Genomic DNA, 18,889 nt, shown 5'->3' with positions numbered 1-18,889 from the left:
GGCAAGATAGTCTCAAGAAGAAAAAAGACAGGAAACAGGCCTTATCTTTGTAGAACTTTCTATCACACGGGAGAACCTCCTATCGATTTGCATCCACCAGGTATACTCTTGGAAGCCCCCTTTCAGTGTCTCCTGCTTGTCAAGGAGACAACTGCATGGAGTAAAAGACATTCACAAAGGCCCATTTCTCAGATCTGATATAAATCCCCTTTGCCCTCCTCATGCCCCTCTCTGTGGTCTCTTCCACAGTAAAAAAAACATTTCTAGGGGCACCTGGCTGGCTTAGTCGGTAGAGCATGCGATTCTTGATCTCGGGTTGGTGAGTGGAATCTGTCTTCATGCAGCAGCCAAAAGGATCCTTCGGAAAATTCTCTGCTCAAAACCCTCCAATGGCTCCCCATCTCATTCTGCATAAATGATGAAGTCTCTGTGAGGCCTATAAGGCCCTCACCACCCAGCCTCCATGTGCCTCTCTCATCTCATCTGCTGTTCCCCACCTTGCTCAGTACTTCTGCAGCCCTGCTAGTCTCCTCTTCGTTCCTGAAACATACTAAGCATAGCCCCACAAAGACAAGGGTCTTTGCACATTCCATCTGCCTAGACGGTTCTTTCCCTAGGTAGCCACATGGCATACTCCCTCACCTGTTTCAGCTCTTTCTTGAAATCCCATTTGCTTTCCTGACTGCTCTATTTAAACTTGCAACTCCTGCTCTCATATCTTATATATTCATTTTTTAATTTCTTTTTTTCCATAGCATAAGTCACCACACTGGACCTCACTAAAATGTAAGTTCCAGGAGAGCAGGGGTTTTGTTTGCTTTGGTTTGGTATCTCCAGTGTCTAGAACAATGTCTGGCACACAGTAGGTGCTATAATCATACTCAAGCACAATAAATGAATGAACACAGTCAGGGCCTTGGTTCTTGTGCAGGACTGACAGTCATTCCGGTGAAGATGGGGTCCTCCATCTACTACTAGCTGTATGACCTTGAGCAAGTCATCTAATCTCAAACCTTAGCTTCTCATCAGTAAAATGAGAATAATATTTACCTCACAGCCCTGTATGGATGAACAATTTATGGAAAGTGCTTTGTCCAGTACTTCAACAAGTACTTGAAATATTTGTTGTTATCATTATTCTTTGATGTCACAAACACCCAAAGAAAAGCTTCGGCCACACAGTGAAAGAAAAAGAGCAGAGAATCCCTTTTTAACTAACTTCCAAATGGATGAGTGGCTGCAACAAAGGAACCTGTTGGGTTTCTCACTAGAAATTGCTGCATTCTCATTATTATAAAGCACACCATCAATAACTTCCTTAGAGAAGCAAAAAAGGGCATGGCAGGAAGTAGAAAAATATTTTCCAACCACTGCAGATTACAAAATAGACTCCTTGCATTAATCAAGTGTTTTCTTCTTCCAGTGGGGTAACCTCAAGTACATGACACAAGATAAACAGAAAGCCATGCTCCATTAAATTTATGAAAGGATGTTGTTTATTTTTATCACATCTATTAGACTTGAAAGATATCCCTTAGTTCTCAAATCAACATCAGCGTCCATGTTTATTTCTGGGTTGCTGAGTGCTTTCACAAATAATAAAAGGCTAATCTCTCTCGCAAGCTAGTCACATGCTGGAGGGCAGAGGTTTTCGGATGGTTAGGGCATGGTGATGCACTGCACAGATGTACTTGGGTTTTAAAGCAGCTTTTTCTGGAGTTTTATGACAACCTGAAATTCCATACAGTTCAGAAAATGCAAGTTGTCCTACCTGCTAGGGGAAACCATCATCTCTGGGGAGGCTGTTTAGAGCCTTACTTCGGCCTCCCATGAATGATAACCACATTGTCCATAATTCAGAGTAGTTTGGTACCCTGCCACTATCTGTGCTTCGTGCAGCTGACAAATAGCTTCAGTAACCCTCTTCTGTAGGGTTACTGCACCTCCCCCTAAGCCATCTCCCCTTCCCTCCCAGTACTACTTCCAGACTGGAGAAGTCTAACCAATGTAAAGGTCACAGCTAGGCCAGTGGAAGGGTGGTCATGCATATATTCCTTCCCAGCACTATGATTCTGTCCAGCGGTGCTAATACACATTCGTGCGTGCATTTCCTTGTCCTGGGGTCTTTCTGCCCTATTTCTGAGCTGAACAGGGGATCAAGCAGTTGTTAAGCAGTGAAGATTTCTCTCTTTTATCTTTTACTATCTTCTCACTATCAGAAGTATTAAAATTACTATTAACTCCAAACAAAACTAAAACTAAGATCTCAATTTTATTTTTCTTAAGGAAAAGAATTGGTAGGATTTTCTATGGGAAAGGCTAAAGTACCAAAGGAGGGCTCAAAATATTCTCCAAATCCTAAGCAACAGGCATGGTGCGACTACAGTACTGTGGGCCAGTGGGGTGAGCTGTTGGTACTTGGAGATTTTTGTGTCTCACCATCAAAGAACATCTGCTGTTAGAGAGGTATTTCCACAAGCTCCACCCCCATTCCACTACTGTTTCCAGTAAATGTCCTTCCCCAGAGATTAAGTCCAGGACCAGGCCAGCAGCCTCACGACCCTCAACACACACATACTCCACCCCCATTAGTGTCATCAAACCTCTCCAACCTACTGCTTATCCAAAAATCAAAATTTCAGGTGGTTCACACACAGTGAAGACGGGCACGGTGCCTGGGATCAGTCCCCGCCAGGAAAGTCACTCGTTCCAACATAGATCAATCAGTGAGTCTCCCTAAAGATACTCAGACTGTTCCCAGAAAAGGCCCTGTGCTGGGGTGGGACCGGCTCTCTGGTCTGAAACTGGATTGCCACCACTCCTATGGAGTTCGGGCCATACTTAGTGATGCCCAGAGTCTGAAAAAGCGAGTCACCTGCCTTCCTATGAAAAGGCCAGGTCTTTGCATTTCACCTGAAAGAAAAGGTCACTCTAAAGAAGCAAGACACTCTGAGAAATAGACATTCCTTGCTCATGCCTGGGAAGGCTCTTATCTTTCAGGGAGAGACACTTCATGATTAAAACAATGCTTACGACTGATAAAAGGATGCTTGAAACTTCCTGATCATGCTAAGAACGCAATGACTTGGAGAACCAGGCTGGGCAGAGCTTCTAATTTTTTATTTTGTTCTTTGATGCTCTTTGGAAACTCCAACGTTTTGGGGATAAGCCCCTCCCGAGTGCTGCAAGGCCCGTTAGACTCATTCAGCAGATCTGGGAATGTTTCTCAATCAGGCCCAGCCTTAGTGTCTGCAGCTGTAAGATGGAGCCACTGGGCTTGATGGGCTTTACGATCCCATCCCACAGATTCTGTGAGAGCAATTCTTTTCCTTGTTACACTTTCTGGCTTTCTGTCCTGGAGTGAGGTCATCAGAGTGGTAACCTGTCGCCCCTCCCGGTTCCAAAAGATCTTTTCCAGACTTGCACGTCCACCAGTCTCAGATGCCTGCCCCAGAGGAGTCAGCTCTGCAGGGCCCAGCCGGGGGCCCCAATCCCCAGGGAAGCAGAAGGCACTTCCTGAGTGTCAGTGCCCCGGCCCAGGGGACACTGTGAGATTACTGTGTCATCACCTCTGGTTTATCGATCAGAATCCTGAGATGGGTCTTCACTTGTCTAACAACCTGGTCATTAAATCACACATGCCTTTTTTTTTTTTTTTTTTAACTACCGAGTTTTTCCCCCCGAAACTAAAGGTAAGGAGTAGCTGTGAGTCAGAGGTGCAAGAACAAAGGACACCATCCCCCAGAGAGGAAATACAGAAAGGATTATCCTCTTTCAAAGGTGCAATAATGAAATACTTTCCTTCCCCTGGACGGGCAATTTTATCAGGGTTCACTGCAGGGGGAACAAGATGCTATTGTCTTGATTTAATTGGCATAATATCTCCCCCTCCTCCAAACGAGGGTTTAGACATCTGCTAAATGCTTTCTGCTTGAGGATGAAATCCCTTTCAACTTCGCACACTTCCTCTCACCCAGGCTTCTCAGGGGGCTCCAGAGGGGACCATCCTTGCTTCTGTCCAGTGGCCACCTCCTGTGCTGTGCCGGCAGGCGCGGGCTCCTGGGGCTCCGCAGGACTCTCTCTGGTCCTGTTATCTTCACCCCTCACCTCCCCACAGCGTGGGCACTGGACTAGCCAACAAGTTCCCACAGAAGTTATAGAATTCCAAAACTGGAGTCCCTTCTGGATCTTTGCTGAGCCTGTGAAGACACAATAAGAGGCGTCCAGGAGGAGAACTCTGCCATGAAATCCTGACCTTTTTGTCCCTTGGAGTGGAAGAAAAGGAAGAGTTGAGTAATCGGCAAAGAGTCCGGCTGGCCAGAGCCTGTGTGAGCTGATTGATCCACCTCTGCAGTCCCTCTTCCTTATTGTTCTTTCCAGACCCTGGCCAGCGGTGCCCTCAGCCATCAGAGTCAGGTCGGTGGCACCAGGGCAGGGCTGGCCACTGCTGTTACCCCTACACCTTCTAGCTAAGAGAACATGAAGACAAGCTGTCCAGATACCATAGCTGCTGGCCTGCCCCTCTGGCAGCCTTATTTTCGGAGGAATTTGAGAACAGAGAAACTCAAAAGGGGATCAGGTGGTGGGTTGGAAGGTGTAATCTCACAAGGAGAACAATGAGAAGTCCGAATATCAAGCAGATGGATATCGGGAGACACTTGCATACAGAGCCACACTTTGTCCCAACTCTGAGCTTTCTTGATAACTGAATCCATGACTAATGTACCTTCCACCCACCCACCCACCCCCAAATCATGCATATTGATGAATGAGACCCTTAGATCTCAGGTTAGAACTTCAACTCAATAAGAAGTTAATAAATTCCTAAAGGTCAAATTAAACTTACTCATGGAAACACTATGCATTCTCCACCATTTTTGCCTCTTCCCCATCCTCCACACCCTCCCCATTCTGCAGCCAGGGAAAGAAAATTAAAATCTCTATAGAGTTATTTGTTTTTGTTTGTCTTTTTGTTTTAGCAAGAGCTTCTCTAACCCATCTGGTCATGACAGCGCTTTGGCACACGCATTTCAACAGCCCCATTCCTGGTGTGCCGTGAAACCTATAGAAAAGCCAGGTATGGGCTGCCTAGGGTGGCTCAATTGATTAAGCATCCAACCCTTGATTTCAGCTCAGGTTGTGATCTTAGGGTTGTGAGATTGAGCCCCGTGTTGGGCTCTGTGTTGGTGTGTGGAGCCTACTTAAGATTTTCTCTCTTCCTCTTCCTCTGCCCCTCCCCATCATCTCCCCTAAGAAAGAAAGAAAGAAAGAAAGAAAGAAAGAAAGAAAGAAAGAAAGAAGAAAGAAAGGAAAGAAAAAAGTCTCAAATCAGACTTTGAAACCCAACATGAATTACCCAAAGGACACAGCAGATTTAAATGTCAAGAAACAAGAGGTTCATAGTTGTTTTCTTCTTGTGGTTTTGGTTTTTTGGAAGTAAAGGGAGCTCAGAAAGGCCTCGTCGAAAATATCAATAGAAGTGGGGGAGTTCCTAGCATTATTTTCCACTTTTTCCATTGGAAAAACCTTTCATCAGAACTGGTTTCCACAAAAGATACTTCATACCTCCAGACAAAAAAAAGATACAGGAAAATAAAAGCCAACTCAAAGAAAGAAGCCTGTTTTACCCCCATTTGGTTGGAAGAATATGATTAACACTTATTTCTTCATTTTAATTCTGGAACCTAAGATTACATACATCATAAGCAGCCCAGGATAAGATCAGTGGCATCTACCTATGGATCCGCCCACCACAAGTGATGCAGGTACTTTGGTCTAGATGGATTTTTCCAAAGCTCTAGTGAGTCAAAGAAAGGTTGCATAAGGTCCTGCCTCCCAAAGCTCTTGGACTTCTGGTTGGAAAGTAATCTTTTCCGTCAAAGCCCTTTCCAGCCTGTGTGAGCAGCTCAGAAAGCAGAGTGATGGTCACCTCATTATATGAAGACCCCTGAGCCAAGAATGACTCAATCCTAAAGAGGCTTCCTTCCACCTTCCACCATAGCGATGTCTAGATCCCATTCACATTCCAACACACAAGCACACGTACTGGCACCACCAGTTGGCAGGAGCTCTGACAAGGAGTGTTGGATTAGAATGGGAATAAATCTGAGCTGTATCATGTAGGTTTGGACTTCCAGTTATAAGATGAAGATGTCCTGGGGATGTAACATAAAGTATGTACAGCAACTGCACAGCAACGGGGACTCTATAGTTAAGAATAGTACATTGGATATCTGAAAGTTGCTAAGAATAGGTCTTAAAAGATCTCATCAGAAGAAAAAGAAAATTGTAACTGTGCATGGTGACGGATGTTATCTAAACAAATTATGGTGATCATTTTGTAATGTTAATCTATATTAAATCATTATGTGGTACACCCCAAATTAATCCAATGTTATATGACAATTATATATCAGTTTTTTTAAAATGCAGGCTTGGAGCCAAGCTTCATTTCATGAGAACAGTGTGGCCTGCAGAGCCTTTTCCCTCTAGCAAACCAGGGGCAGAGGAGGGGTGAGAGGTGCTAATTTCCTCTAACCAGACCTCACTGAGAGAAGTGTCCACATCCACCCCAGACACGGCTCCGAAATAAAGGGGGCATGTGGGAGGTGTTAGTGCCCTCTTCCGAGTCAGTATTTCACTAAACTGCTCTGATTTTCTTCTCTAATACCTTTTACATTTAACATTTCCCCAGTGGCTTTCATTCAGGCCTCCTCTCCTTAGACCACAAGAGAGCCTAAGGGTAAACCACTGTCTGTTTTGCCCAGAGGGCTGGGCAGTAATCCTCCGACCAGGGGGCTGGGTTCTTCTCCAGCAGCACATCTGCGAAATGAGAAGAAAAACGACAGACAGAAGGGCAGAAGTGAAAGGTTTACCTTCCAAACCAGTATATAAGATTTTTCTGTATTTTAACCCCCGATTAAAAGTTCCTTTTGCAGCCCTGCTCATAAAGGAATGTTAAATATTAAAATATATATGAATGTATACACACACACACACACACACACACACACAGTTATTGGATCTGAGAGCCAAATCCTATTGCAGAATGAGAACTGTAATGTTACCTGGTAATAAAAACGTAAACAGTGATGAAGTCACCACAAGCCACATAACTGCTGGTTGCTGCTTAGAATCACGCTGTCTGCCCATGGCTGGGGTGTTCTAGAACAAATCTGCTCTGCTACTGAACAAATGAACAATTCAACCACTCTAGGCAGCTGGTTATCCATAATCTACCAGAGATGGGGATGCCCCTTGAGTCTTTTCCAAAATTTTCAGTTGTTCATATGTATGTATTTTTCTGTTGCTACTTACTTTTCTACCACCAATCAAAACCCCAGATTTTTCTATGAGTATGTGTGCATGCATGTCTGTGTGTGTGTGTGTGTGTGTGCATGTGTAGGAGAGAGAAAAAGTAGTATTACTTAAAAATGGTGTTTCAGAAAAACAATTTCAGCATCAGATTTGTCATTCTTTTCTCTTCTTTTTCTCCCAGTATATTTTTTTCCAGGATGACTGCGCTTTATTCTGCTAGGTCTTCTTTTTTCACAAGCTTTGGCCTTTCTGCTGCCCTGCAGAGAACGGTCACAACTTGCTTCTCCTTTTTCTTTTCCTTATAACAAGGATGTACTAGTTCCCCTTTTGTAGACACCTAGAACTACCACTGACCTCTTTTGTCATGAGGTTAAGACTTTTATTTCCTCAAACTATCTTCCAGAGTTTTGTTTTGTTTTTAAAATACTTCTTAAATCATAGAAAATTGACTGGAATCCTAGACATGCCGTTCCTAGTGTTTATGTGTTGTTTATAAAAAAAAAAAAAAGTGGAGAGGGGACAGGTAGTAAGAGAAGCTTTAAAACTTAAGTATACATTGAGCTTCAGCTGATTTATCTCTTTTGTGTCCTATGGATGGTTTTAACATCTTGTTTCCCAAAATGCGTTCTCAGAAGAGGTTGACAGTAAATCGTCAAGTACTTTTGATGCTACTCTTAGTTAGCAAGTTCCCTAGTTAACCAATGTATCAGGAGAGTTTATAGCCAACATTTGTTACTGTCGCTGTTTGGCTATTCAACCCGAGGCAAGGGCTCTGATCTGCAGGCCCGAGCACTGGGGAAGCAGCAGGAGGCTGGGTCGGCAGCCCTGGCATCAGCTCAGTTTGCTGTGTCAGTATGAGTAATTCACTTAGCTTACTGGATCTCTGGCTCTTCATGCAAAATGGAATTTCTGCCTACCCACAACTCAGGGACCTTGCAAGATTCATATGAAAGGACTTGCGAAGTTTTCTGCAAGGAAAAAAATAGGAATCATTAAATTGCTCATTCAGTCAGCCTTCTGTGTGGACACAACATGTGTGTCGAGCACCAGTGCAGGCAGAGGGATGAGGAGATGGGGTGGGCCGGTGTCTCAGACAGTATTACTATGACACCCAGTGTCACCCAGTCTTACTGTGTCACCCACCCACTCAGGTCAGAGAAAGGTATGGGGACAGCCACAGGGGGGAAGAGATGTGAATATCTCGAGTGACCCCTGCTATGAAAGCAGGAGAAATTCTGCATGTGAGCAATGGCCCTCGTTTTTTAAACCCTATGAGCTGTTGTCCTTATGAGTGTGCTTATCATTATCAGATGATTACCAAATAGAAAATTATCATTAGCAATTTTATTTTATTTTTTTTATAAATTTTATTTTATTTTTTATTTATTTATGATAGTCACACATTGAGAGAGAGAGAGAGAGAGTCAGAGACACAGGCAGAGGGAGAAGCAGGCTCCATGCACTGGGAGCCTGATGTGGGATTCGATCCCGGGTCTCCAGGATCGCGCCCTGGGCCAAAGGCAGGCGCTAAACCGCTGCGCCACCCAGGGATCCCTCATTAGCAATTTTAGATTGGGAAATTCCACAGCCGAAGAAACGACTGTTCTGATCTGTTGTGTGCCCAGGCACCCTGGTAAGGCAACTGGATTTAGGACAACTGATGTGGAATCATCCACCAGTTCCTCTTGACAGCCACAATCTACCTATCACATGATATGAAATGTCAAACTGCTCACTTCAGAGAAGAATTTGATTTTGAGAAAATACTGTAAAAGCTCATTTAAAGCTGTAATAGATATTCATGGGAAATGCTTTTTTGCATTACGGTGGGATTCTTCAGTTTGCTATTTCTAAAAAAGCAGTAAAGGGGGTCCTGGGTGGCTGAGCTGGTTGAGCATCCAACTTTTGATCTCAGCTCAGGTTTTGCTCTCAGGGTGGTGAGTGCAAGCCCTATGTCTGGCTCTGAGCTAGTGTGGAACCTACTTTAAAATATAAATAAATAAATAAATAAATACATAAATAAATATAAATAAATAAATAAATAAAGCGGTAAATTCTTTAATCATCTCAACTGGGTGAATTTAAATTTAAAAATAAATCTAAACCATTAAAAACTCCGGCTTTTTTTTTTTTTTAAGATTTAATTTATTTATTTGAGAAAGAGAGAGAGAATGAGCACAGAGCAGGAAGGGAAGAAGCAGACTCCTCAGAATGTCTGGGTGGGTCAGTGGTTGAGCATCTGCTTTTGGCTCAGGTCATGATCCCAGGGTCCTGGGATGGAGTCCCACATTGGGCTGGCTCCCCAAGGTGAGCCTGCTTCTCCCTCTGCCTGTGTCTCTGCCTCTCTCTGTGTGTCTATCATGAATAAGTAAATAAAATCTTTAACAAAAGAAGAAGAAGAAGAAGAAGAAGAAGAAGAAGAAGAAGAAGAAGAAGAAGAAGAAGAAGAAGGAGAAGAAAGAAGAAGAAGAAGAAGAAGAAGAAGAAGAAGAAGAAGAAGAAGAAGAAGAAAAGAAGAAGAAGAAGAAGAAGAAGAAGAAGAAGAAGAAGAAGAAGGAGAAGAAGAAGGAGAAGAAGAAGAAGAAACCTCATCAAATAGGGAGCCCAATGTGGGGCTGGATCCCAGAACACTGGAGTCATGACCTGAGTGGAAGGCAGACACTTTACCACCTAAGCCACCCAGGCACCCCAAAAAACTCTGGCATATGTTAGGGTTATCATTCATGTGTATACCTAAAACCGCTAAGATTTGTTTAGGTAGAACTTAAATAAAGCATCGACACTGTTTTTCACTGGGGAACCCTGCTGTATACCTCCATGAGAGCATTTCCCTGGCTCATTGAAGGGAATGTGCATCTCTTACCTGCCATATGCAGGATTGAACATATGAAGAGTTGGGGCCACTTTTGTTTGATCAGGTCAGGGGGCTCCAGGCCCCCAAGACCAAAGTAGGATTAAGAGGCTTTCAAAATATCTAACATATTTATTCTGATATTATTTATCTCTGTATCCATCTCCCCCTACTAGACTACCTCCTCTAGGGTAAATATTTCATTCATTCCTTTATTCATTCACTTACATATACCTCTAGCTTCTAGCTTTGTCCCTGGCATTCGCTAGATGCTCAAAAAGAGTCAGATGGTCCCAGCAGACTTCCACATCTCTCCTTCTCCTTCCCCTCATTGATGTTGTAAGGAGGGTGCTGTCACCTGTCTACCAAAACTGAACTCCAGGCCATTCCTGTGTCCCTTCCTTGAACACTCCAGCCTCTCACCACAGGACTGGGCTGAGCTACTGGACAAAGCCACCCCCTGTGATTCTCCAGCTCCCATTAGCCTCTGAATGAATGCTAGATGGTGGCATCTAAACTGCGTCCCCCCACCCTTTTCTTTTGGAATAAAGTCCAAGGGCCATAATGAAAAGCGCTATACTTTAAGTCCCCTTGGCAGGGCCAGCTTCAGGGACCCACTACCTGTGCCACCTGGTGCTTAGAAGAATGCCATGTTTTGCTCAATGTTCTGCTGTCACTCTCTTGAAACTCTTAATAATTCTAGAGTTATTAATAATTTTCATTTTGCATTGGGTCCTACAAATTTTGTAGCCATCCTGTCTCTCAGGCACGGGGCATTAACAATGAGTAAGTGGAAGGGTGGAATCAAACTAAGCTTATCAAATAATGTCTTTGAAAAGAAATAAGACCGAAGAGTAAGCTTTTATCATTGGCCAGCTTGTAAACAGGAAATACCTGTAAATGCAAATTTGGTGGAAATGGGTCCTTCTTAAAGGAAAAGCTGTGAGCACAAGAGAAAACATTCTTTGATGCCTGTGACATTTCTTGGGTTTGACTCAGTTGGCAGGAAGTATAAAGAAATTTAGAAGTTGTAGTGGTAGGGTAATGAAATTAAGGGAAAATGTATTTTACTTTAGATGTTTAAAGCCTACCCTAAATTTAGTGGGAAATAAACACTGGGGGGAAAAATTATAGAATCCAAGGAGAACTTGAATGGAAGGTAATATGAAATGTACTATGGATTTAACCTGAGACTATAGACTCTCTGTCACATTTTATCCTAGCAGTTCAAAAAAAGAAAAGAAAAGATGATTATGAGATAAGATTCCAGGAAAACATGGCTAGTTATATCTTTAACGCTTATCAAAGAAGTCTTGAAGAGATCTGAAGAAAAACAACTTGAATTTTTTGGAGGGATTTAGTAAGGCATTGTGAATCTGTGTGTGTTTTTCCAGGTTAAATTTCTAAGCTACAGGGAAAAAAATCACAGCCTTCAATATCAAAGGCAGACAAGAGTCAAATTATTAGGTGGCCCATCCAATCAGTTTATTCCTTATACCTGTCCCATGGAATATCTTCTATCAAAGTCACTATAATATTGTTTATTACCTTCTATAATGAATTTAACAGCATTCATTTATCTTTAAAAACATTTAAAAAAATATTTTATTTATTTCAGAGAGAGAAAGCATGAGAGCAGAGGGAGGAGTAGTGGGAGTAGACCCCTTACTGAGCAGGGGTCTTCATTTATTTATTTATTCATTTATTGCTGAAGATGTTGAGCAGGGAGCCAGACATGGGGCTTGATCCCAGGGCCCTAGGACCACAACCTGACCCGAAGGCAGACGGCCAACTGACTGAGCCACTCAGAACCCCCTAAAAACAATTTTTAAATAAACTTTCCACTTTAAAATAGTTTTAGGGGCAGCCCGGGCAGCTCAGCGGTTTAGCGCCGACTTCAGACCAAGGCATGATCCTGGAGACCCGGGATTGAGTCCCACATCAGGCTCCCTGCATGGAGCCTGCTTCTCCCTCTGCCTGTGTCTCTGCCTCTCTCTCTCTCATTCTGTGTCTCTCATGAATAAATAAATAAAATATTTAAAAATAAAATAAAATGGTTTTAGATTTATAAAAATAAATTGCAAAGATAGTACAGAGAGTTCCCATATAGCTCTCACCTAGTACCTCCCATTGCTAACATCTTACGCCACCATAGCAGTTTTTCACAAAGAACCCAATACCGATAAGAGACTATCAACTAAATTTCATGCTTTAAGGGCACCTGAGTGGCTCAGGTGATTAAACATCCAACTCTTGATTTGGCTCAGGTCATAATCTCAAGTCGTGAGATCAAGCCCCAGGTCAGGCTCTGTGCTCAGCATGGAGTCTACTTGAGATCCTCTCTCTCCTTCTGCCCTTCCCCACACTCATGCACATGTGTGCACTCTCTCTGTTTCTCTCAATAAATACATTTTTAAAACTTTTTTTTTTTAATTTTGTGCTTTATTTTGATTTCATTAGGTTTTCCACTAATACCTGTCTCTGTTCCCAGGATCTCATCCAGGATAGCACATTGCATTTAGTAGCCATGTCTCAGGTCTGTGACAGGTTATCAGACTTTTCTTGTTTGTCAAAGACTTTGACAATTCTGAGGAGCACTGGTTAGGTATCTTGTTGAATGATCCTTAATTTGGATCTGATAATTTTCTTATGGTTAAACTAAGGTTATGGATCAGAGGACCACAGAGATAAGTGCTCTTCTCATGACATCACATCAAGGGTATATGCTGGCAACACAATTTATTGCTGAAGATGTTGACCTTGACCACCAAACCAAGAGAGTATTTGCCAGATTCCTGCCTGGTAAAGGTACACTCCCTCCCCATTCTTGCCATACTCTACCTGCTGGAAGCAAGTCACCAACCACAAACCACAAACTACACTCAAGGTGGGGAGGGGTTAGAGAGGAGCTTAGGTCCACCTCCTGGCAGGAGGGGTATCTAAGGAAATTATTTGGAATTCTGACAAGAAGGATTTTCTTCTTCTCTCCTCATTTATTTGTATCAGTATGGACACATGGGTATTTATTTTATACTTTGGGTTATAACCTTGTACTACATTATTTATTTTGTTGCTCAAATTGTTCTGCTTTGGCTGTTAAGACCTCTTTCAGGTTGGCTCCTGTATCTCTTTGACACCCACCCCCCATCCTTTTGTTTGGGTTGGGTTGGGTTGGGTTGGGTTGGGTTTAGCACTTTCCTACCTTCCAGCACTATGAGGTTCTTCAGGCTTATTCCTGCACTTCCCTGCCCCAGCCGGTGCATTGGCCTCTTCTCCAAGGAGCTCTTGTTCCTTTTCCTGGAGAATGATATTAGATTTGCATGCTGGGGTTACCTATCATTTTCTTCCTATGCCAGTCATCAACCTCAATTCTTAGCCACTCGTCTACTGAAACATCTCTGTAGCTCTGATTATCTACAGAACATACTCCAGGCTCCTTGGCCTCACATCAAGGCTCTCTCACCATTAGTTCCCAATCCAGCTTCCCCAGGCTTATCTCAACCCCCAGAAGTCTCTTACACCTCAGCCAGATACCTTATACTCCACAGGGTCTTAAACTCTCCTTACCCTCTCCTGCCTTCCCAGCTTTGCTTATCAATTCCTGCCACTTGGCCCATTTTTTCTCTACAATTTCAGTGTCAAAAATCTCTCCCCACAGCACAGGATGCTTTGTCTCCCCCCACCAGCTTTCCAAGTCGTCCCAAAAGAGCATAATGACTTCTTCATTTAAGATCACAGAGCTACAAGCTTCAGATGTGAAAAGCATGAGTAACCTACAAATTATTTTGAGATCTCTGGCTTCATTTCATTCTCCTACAACTTATTTGCAGGTGGAGAAATCAAAGCTGGAGATGGTAAAGTGACTTTGCCAAAGTTACACAGCTAATAAGAGACCAAAACCAATATTAGAACCCAAATCTTCTGATTCTAAATCCAATGCTCTTCCTATCAGTCCATTTGACATTTCACTATCTTTATTTGGACACCTGAGACCTCTCTTACTTGACCATAGCCTCCATAAGGACGGGGGCTATATCCCACATATTTTTATAGGACTAGGACTCCTAGCACCTAAAAACATATTTGTTTGTTTGTTTGTTTGTCTGTTTAAAGATGTATTTATTTACTTGAGAGAGTACAAGTATATGTGCATGAGGAGGGGGGAGGGCAAGAGAGAGGGAAAGAATTTCCAGCAGACTCTAGCTGAGAAAAGAGCCCCAATGTGGGGCTTGATCTCACAACCCTGAGATCATGACCTGAGCCAAAACCAAGAGTCGGGTGCTCAACCAACTGATCCAGCCTGGCGCCCTCCAAAAATATGTTTCAGTATAGTAGGAACTTGATAATTATTGACTAATAAATGAATAAACAAAATCTCTCTAAAACAAAAAGAATATATCAATCTACTTTTCCACAAGGAATTATGTGATCCTGACCTCTCTCTAACCTACATGATCACTACCACTAGCATTACAGTTTCTGTATTTTGTTTTGTTTTTATTTGTCTTTGCCAACTTTACAGGCAAAAACAAGGTCATGTTGTTGTCTTAATTTTTTTTTTTAAGATTTTATTTTTAAGTAATCTCTACACTCAATGTGGGGCTTGAACTCACTACCCTAAAATCCAGAGTCACATGCTCTACTGACTGAGCCAGCCAGGCACCCCTAATTCATGCCTGTTGATTACCAATGGCTTTGAACATTTTTCATGTATTTACTGGTACTAGATAATTCTTCTATTTCATTTCTCTGTCCATTTTTCCATTAAGGTAATAGTGATTTTCAAAAAAAAAAAAAAAAAAAAAAAAAAGGTAATAGTGATTTTCATAATGATTGAAAAGAGCTCTTTATATATTAAGAACATTGATCCTTTGTAACTTTTTTTGCAAATATTTTCTTCTTCATAGTTTAACAACTCTTAATTTTACTTACATGTATTTTTACATTTTTAAAAGTTTATTTTTCAATAATCTCTACACCCAACATGGGGCTCGAACTCACAAACCCTGAGATCAAGAGTCACAACAAGCCCTTCTACTGAGCCAGCCAGACATTCCAATTATATTTACATTTTTAGATGTACCAGCTTCAAAATTTATGGGACAAATGTTGATTGCAGTATAATTATAAGAAAAAAACTGGAAACAGTATAAACATCCAATAAAGAATAACCAAAATGCAGTGTATCCATGCAGCTAGAATGTTATTCACTGATTTTAAAAACAAGCTTTTTTTAATAAAAGTAAGATACTTTTATACTTTCTACCAAATATTAGATGAAAAAGTATATAACAGGGGCACCTGGGTGGCTGAGTCGGTTAAATGTCCAACTCTTGGTTTTGGCTCAGGTCATGATCTCATGGGTGGTGGAATTGATCCCCACTTTGCGTTCCATTCTTGGCGGGGAGTCTGCTTGAAGATTCTCTCTGTCTGCTCTTCCCCCTACTTACACGCACTTGTGCTCTTTCTCTCTGACACAAATAAATAAATCTTTTTTTAAAAAAACTGTATAACTATAGTATGGCCCTAATTTAAAATATATACTCCATTAGAAAAAAAATAGTTGAAGGCAAATTCAGAAAATGATTAGCACTGGTTACCTTTGGGTTATGGAAGTGTAGGTAATCTTTAATTTCTTCCCTAAATATTTTTTTCCAAATCTTCTATGATGAATACGTATTTATGAAGAAGGAAAAAATATGTTACTGAACACCATCAAAAAGTGTGCATTTAAGAGGCATGTTGAGGGTGACAGGGTTCTTAGGAAGTGCCTATAACTTCCATTTGCCAAAGAGAGAAAAATGTTCTGCCCAGAGCCCAGAACATCTTTCCCAAGGTGACCCACAAGTGTAAACTCTATAGCCCTCCATTTCCAGAGAGTTGCTTGGCAACCCGTGCCCCCCCCATAACCTCTCAATAAATATATTCTCACACATCACACACAGGACACATCTAGATAAGAAAGCAGGCAGCATCTATAACTCTGTGAGAGAGCAATCAAATAAAAGATGCAGAACAGACCACAAATTCCCAGAATCAACGGTGTCCTCATACCCCAAATGTCACCATAAGCCAGCATTTACCATAAGAAGCCAAACAGTTGTGCCTCCTAGTTATCAAGGCATGTCACATTTCTCAGTGACCCCGGGAGGGGCGGGGGGGATCGTAACCTGCTAATGCCAGCCAGAGCATTCTTGGAAATGCCACCTGCCTAAGCCAACCCTTCTGAGAACAGAGGCATGGATCACAGTCATTGGTGAGGGAGCTCCAGAAGTTATTGAGGGATGAGTGTGTCTGTGAGAACACTGGTCCTGGTGAGCTTCCCCCAGGGGAGTGTGGCTCTGTCTGCACTTAGCACAGGCATGCTAGAACTTCATACCACTGTTTTTCCAGTAAGTACCCTGGACTTCCCTGGTCCTGCGGCTTTCTGGTTTTCAGAGAAGAAAGTCCCAAAGCAGGCTCCTAGACACTGGGGAACCAGAGGATCTTCTGGTTCTCCCCTTTAATCTTTGCTTTAAATCCTAAGGGCAGAAAAAGAGTGGTTGACGCCTGCAGGCTGTTTCCCAGGATCTGTGTCTCCTGGCTTCTGGGTTCAGCAATGGGCAACGAGGGCTTCTTGTAGGAGATGAGGAGGAGGGAGGGCATTTCTCTCCCTCCCTTCTCTCTGCAAGTAGGGCATGCGTCTCCTCCAGTCCAGCTCCTGCACCTCCTCCACCCCCTCCAGTCCCACTCCAGCACCTCCTCCAGTCCCGCTCCTGCACCTCCTCCAGTCCCGCTCCTGCACCTCTTCCAGTCCCGCTCCTGCTCCTCCAGTTCAGCTCCTGCACCTCCTCCACCCCCTCCAGTTCAGCTCCAGCACCTCCTCCAGTCCAGCTCCTGCACCTCCTCCACCCCCTCCAGTCCCACTCCAGCACCTCCTCCAGTCCGGCTCCTGCACCTCCTCCAGTCCCGCTCCTGCACCTCCTCCAGTCCCGCTCCAGCACCTCCTCCAGTCCCGCTCCTGCACCTCCTCCAGTCCAGCTCCTGCACCTCCTCCAGTTCAGCTCCTGCACCTCCTCCAGTCCCGCTCCTACCTCCTCCAGTCCCGCTCCTGCACCTCCTCCAGTCCCGCTCCTACCTCCTCCAGTCCGGCTCCTGCACCTCCTCCAGTCCGGCTCCTGCACCTCCTCCAGTCCCGCTCCTACCTCCTCCAGTCCCCCTCCTGCACCTCCTCCAGTCCCCCTCCTGCACCTCCTCCAGTCCCCCTCCTGCACCTCCTCCAGTCCCGCTCCTGCACCTCCTCCAGTCCCGCTCCTGCACCTCCTCTAGTCCCCCTCTTGCACCTCCTCCAGTCCCCCTCCTGCACCTCCTCCAGTCCCGCTCCTGCACCTCCTCCAGTCCCCCTCCTGCACCTCCTCCAGTCCCCCTCCTGCACCTCCTCCAGTCCCGCTCCTGCACCTCCTCCAGTCCCGCTCCTGCACCTCCTCCAGTCCCCCTCCTGCACCTCCTCCAGTCCCGCTCCTACCTCCTCCAGTCCGGCTCCTGCACCTCCTCCAGTCCGGCTCCTGCACCTCCTCCAGTCCCGCTCCTACCTCCTCCAGTCCCCCTCCTGCACCTCCTCCAGTCCCCCTCCTGCACCTCCTCCAGTCCCGCTCCTACCTCCTCCAGTCCCCCTCTTGCACCTCCTCCAGTCCCGCTCCTGCACCTCCTCCAGTCCCCCTCCTGCACCTCCTCCAGTCCCGCTCCTACCTCCTCCAGTCCCCCTCCTGCACCTCCTCCAGTCCCGCTCCTGCACCTCCTCCAGTCCCGCTCCTGCACCTCCTCCAGTCCCCCTCCTGCACCTCCTCCAGTCCCGCTCCTGCACCTCCTCCAGTCCCCCTCCTGCACCTCCTCCAGTCCCGCTCCTGCACCTCCTCTAATCCAGCCCTGCTGAGGTTTCTGCTTCTGCCAGCCGACCCCAGCCCCTACTTGCAAGTAATGTCACCTCCTTCTCTTGTCCCTCCAGCCGGAGGCGGTGACGGCTTCCTGCTGTAGCTACCCTTCGGCGGCCTCGCTGTCCCGCTAACCCTCGGTTGGCTTCTCAGCCATTGGGTGACCCGCGTGACCGACTCTTGGGAGTGACGTCCCTCTGTCGGGAACCCTGGGGCGGTGCCGTGTTCCCGGGTGCACACTGGCCTGGCAGGCACGGCGGTGCCCACCTGCTTTCCGTTCCCAGATCCAAGCGTGGCCAGAAACGGGACCGAAAGAACCCGGGCTTCGCGGGCAGGAAGGCGCATGCGCGCAGCTCTGAAAACCCGCACAAGGCTGCGCATTGCCCGCAGCAAACCGCCTCGCAGCAGAGACCTTTTGTTTTTGTTTCTGCTTTTGAAGATTTTGTGTACTTATTTGGTGGTTTGTTTAAGAGGGGGAGCAGCGAGGGAGATGGGCAGACCCCGTGCGGGGCTGCATCTCACACACACACCCGGGATCGCGACCTGAGCCGACACCCAGAGGCTGCACCACCCACGAGCCCCCACAGAGATGTTTCGTGACCTCCTGGCGAGGACTGGCCGCGTCATGGGGGCTACACATGGTTGTGAAAGCCTGTCAAGACTTTTCTTCCAAACCCTGGGAAGATCAGCGCTGGGGCGGCCGGCATGGAGCCTTTGGCCTGACTTGCGCCACCGCACAGCCGCCCCTGACGAATTTCCCCTCGGGGAAGCACCTTTGGCACCTGGCCAGGCAGGGGCAGGGCTCCATCAG

The 18,889-nt window shown here is 45.0% G+C and overlaps 1 long non-coding RNA gene across 1 annotated transcript; it reads right to left on the bottom strand.

The window, feature by feature from the left end:
- Positions 1 to 3,099: 3,099 nt before the first annotated feature.
- Positions 3,100 to 18,394, bottom strand: LOC140635051 (uncharacterized). The gene is made up of 3 exons (XR_012032393.1): positions 18,132 to 18,394; positions 13,371 to 13,465; positions 3,100 to 4,199 (listed from the first exon to the last, which is right to left on the bottom strand). It is a non-coding gene; the product is annotated as an uncharacterized lncRNA (long non-coding RNA).
- Between the last annotated feature and the right edge of the window lie 495 nt (positions 18,395 to 18,889).

This window comes from Canis lupus, chromosome 6 (assembly GCF_048164855.1).
Source record: "Canis lupus baileyi chromosome 6, mCanLup2.hap1, whole genome shotgun sequence".
Taxonomy (NCBI): domain Eukaryota; kingdom Metazoa; phylum Chordata; class Mammalia; order Carnivora; family Canidae; genus Canis; species Canis lupus.
Note: the sequence above shows the minus strand (reverse complement) of the source record. Positions and strands in the feature narration are given on the sequence as shown.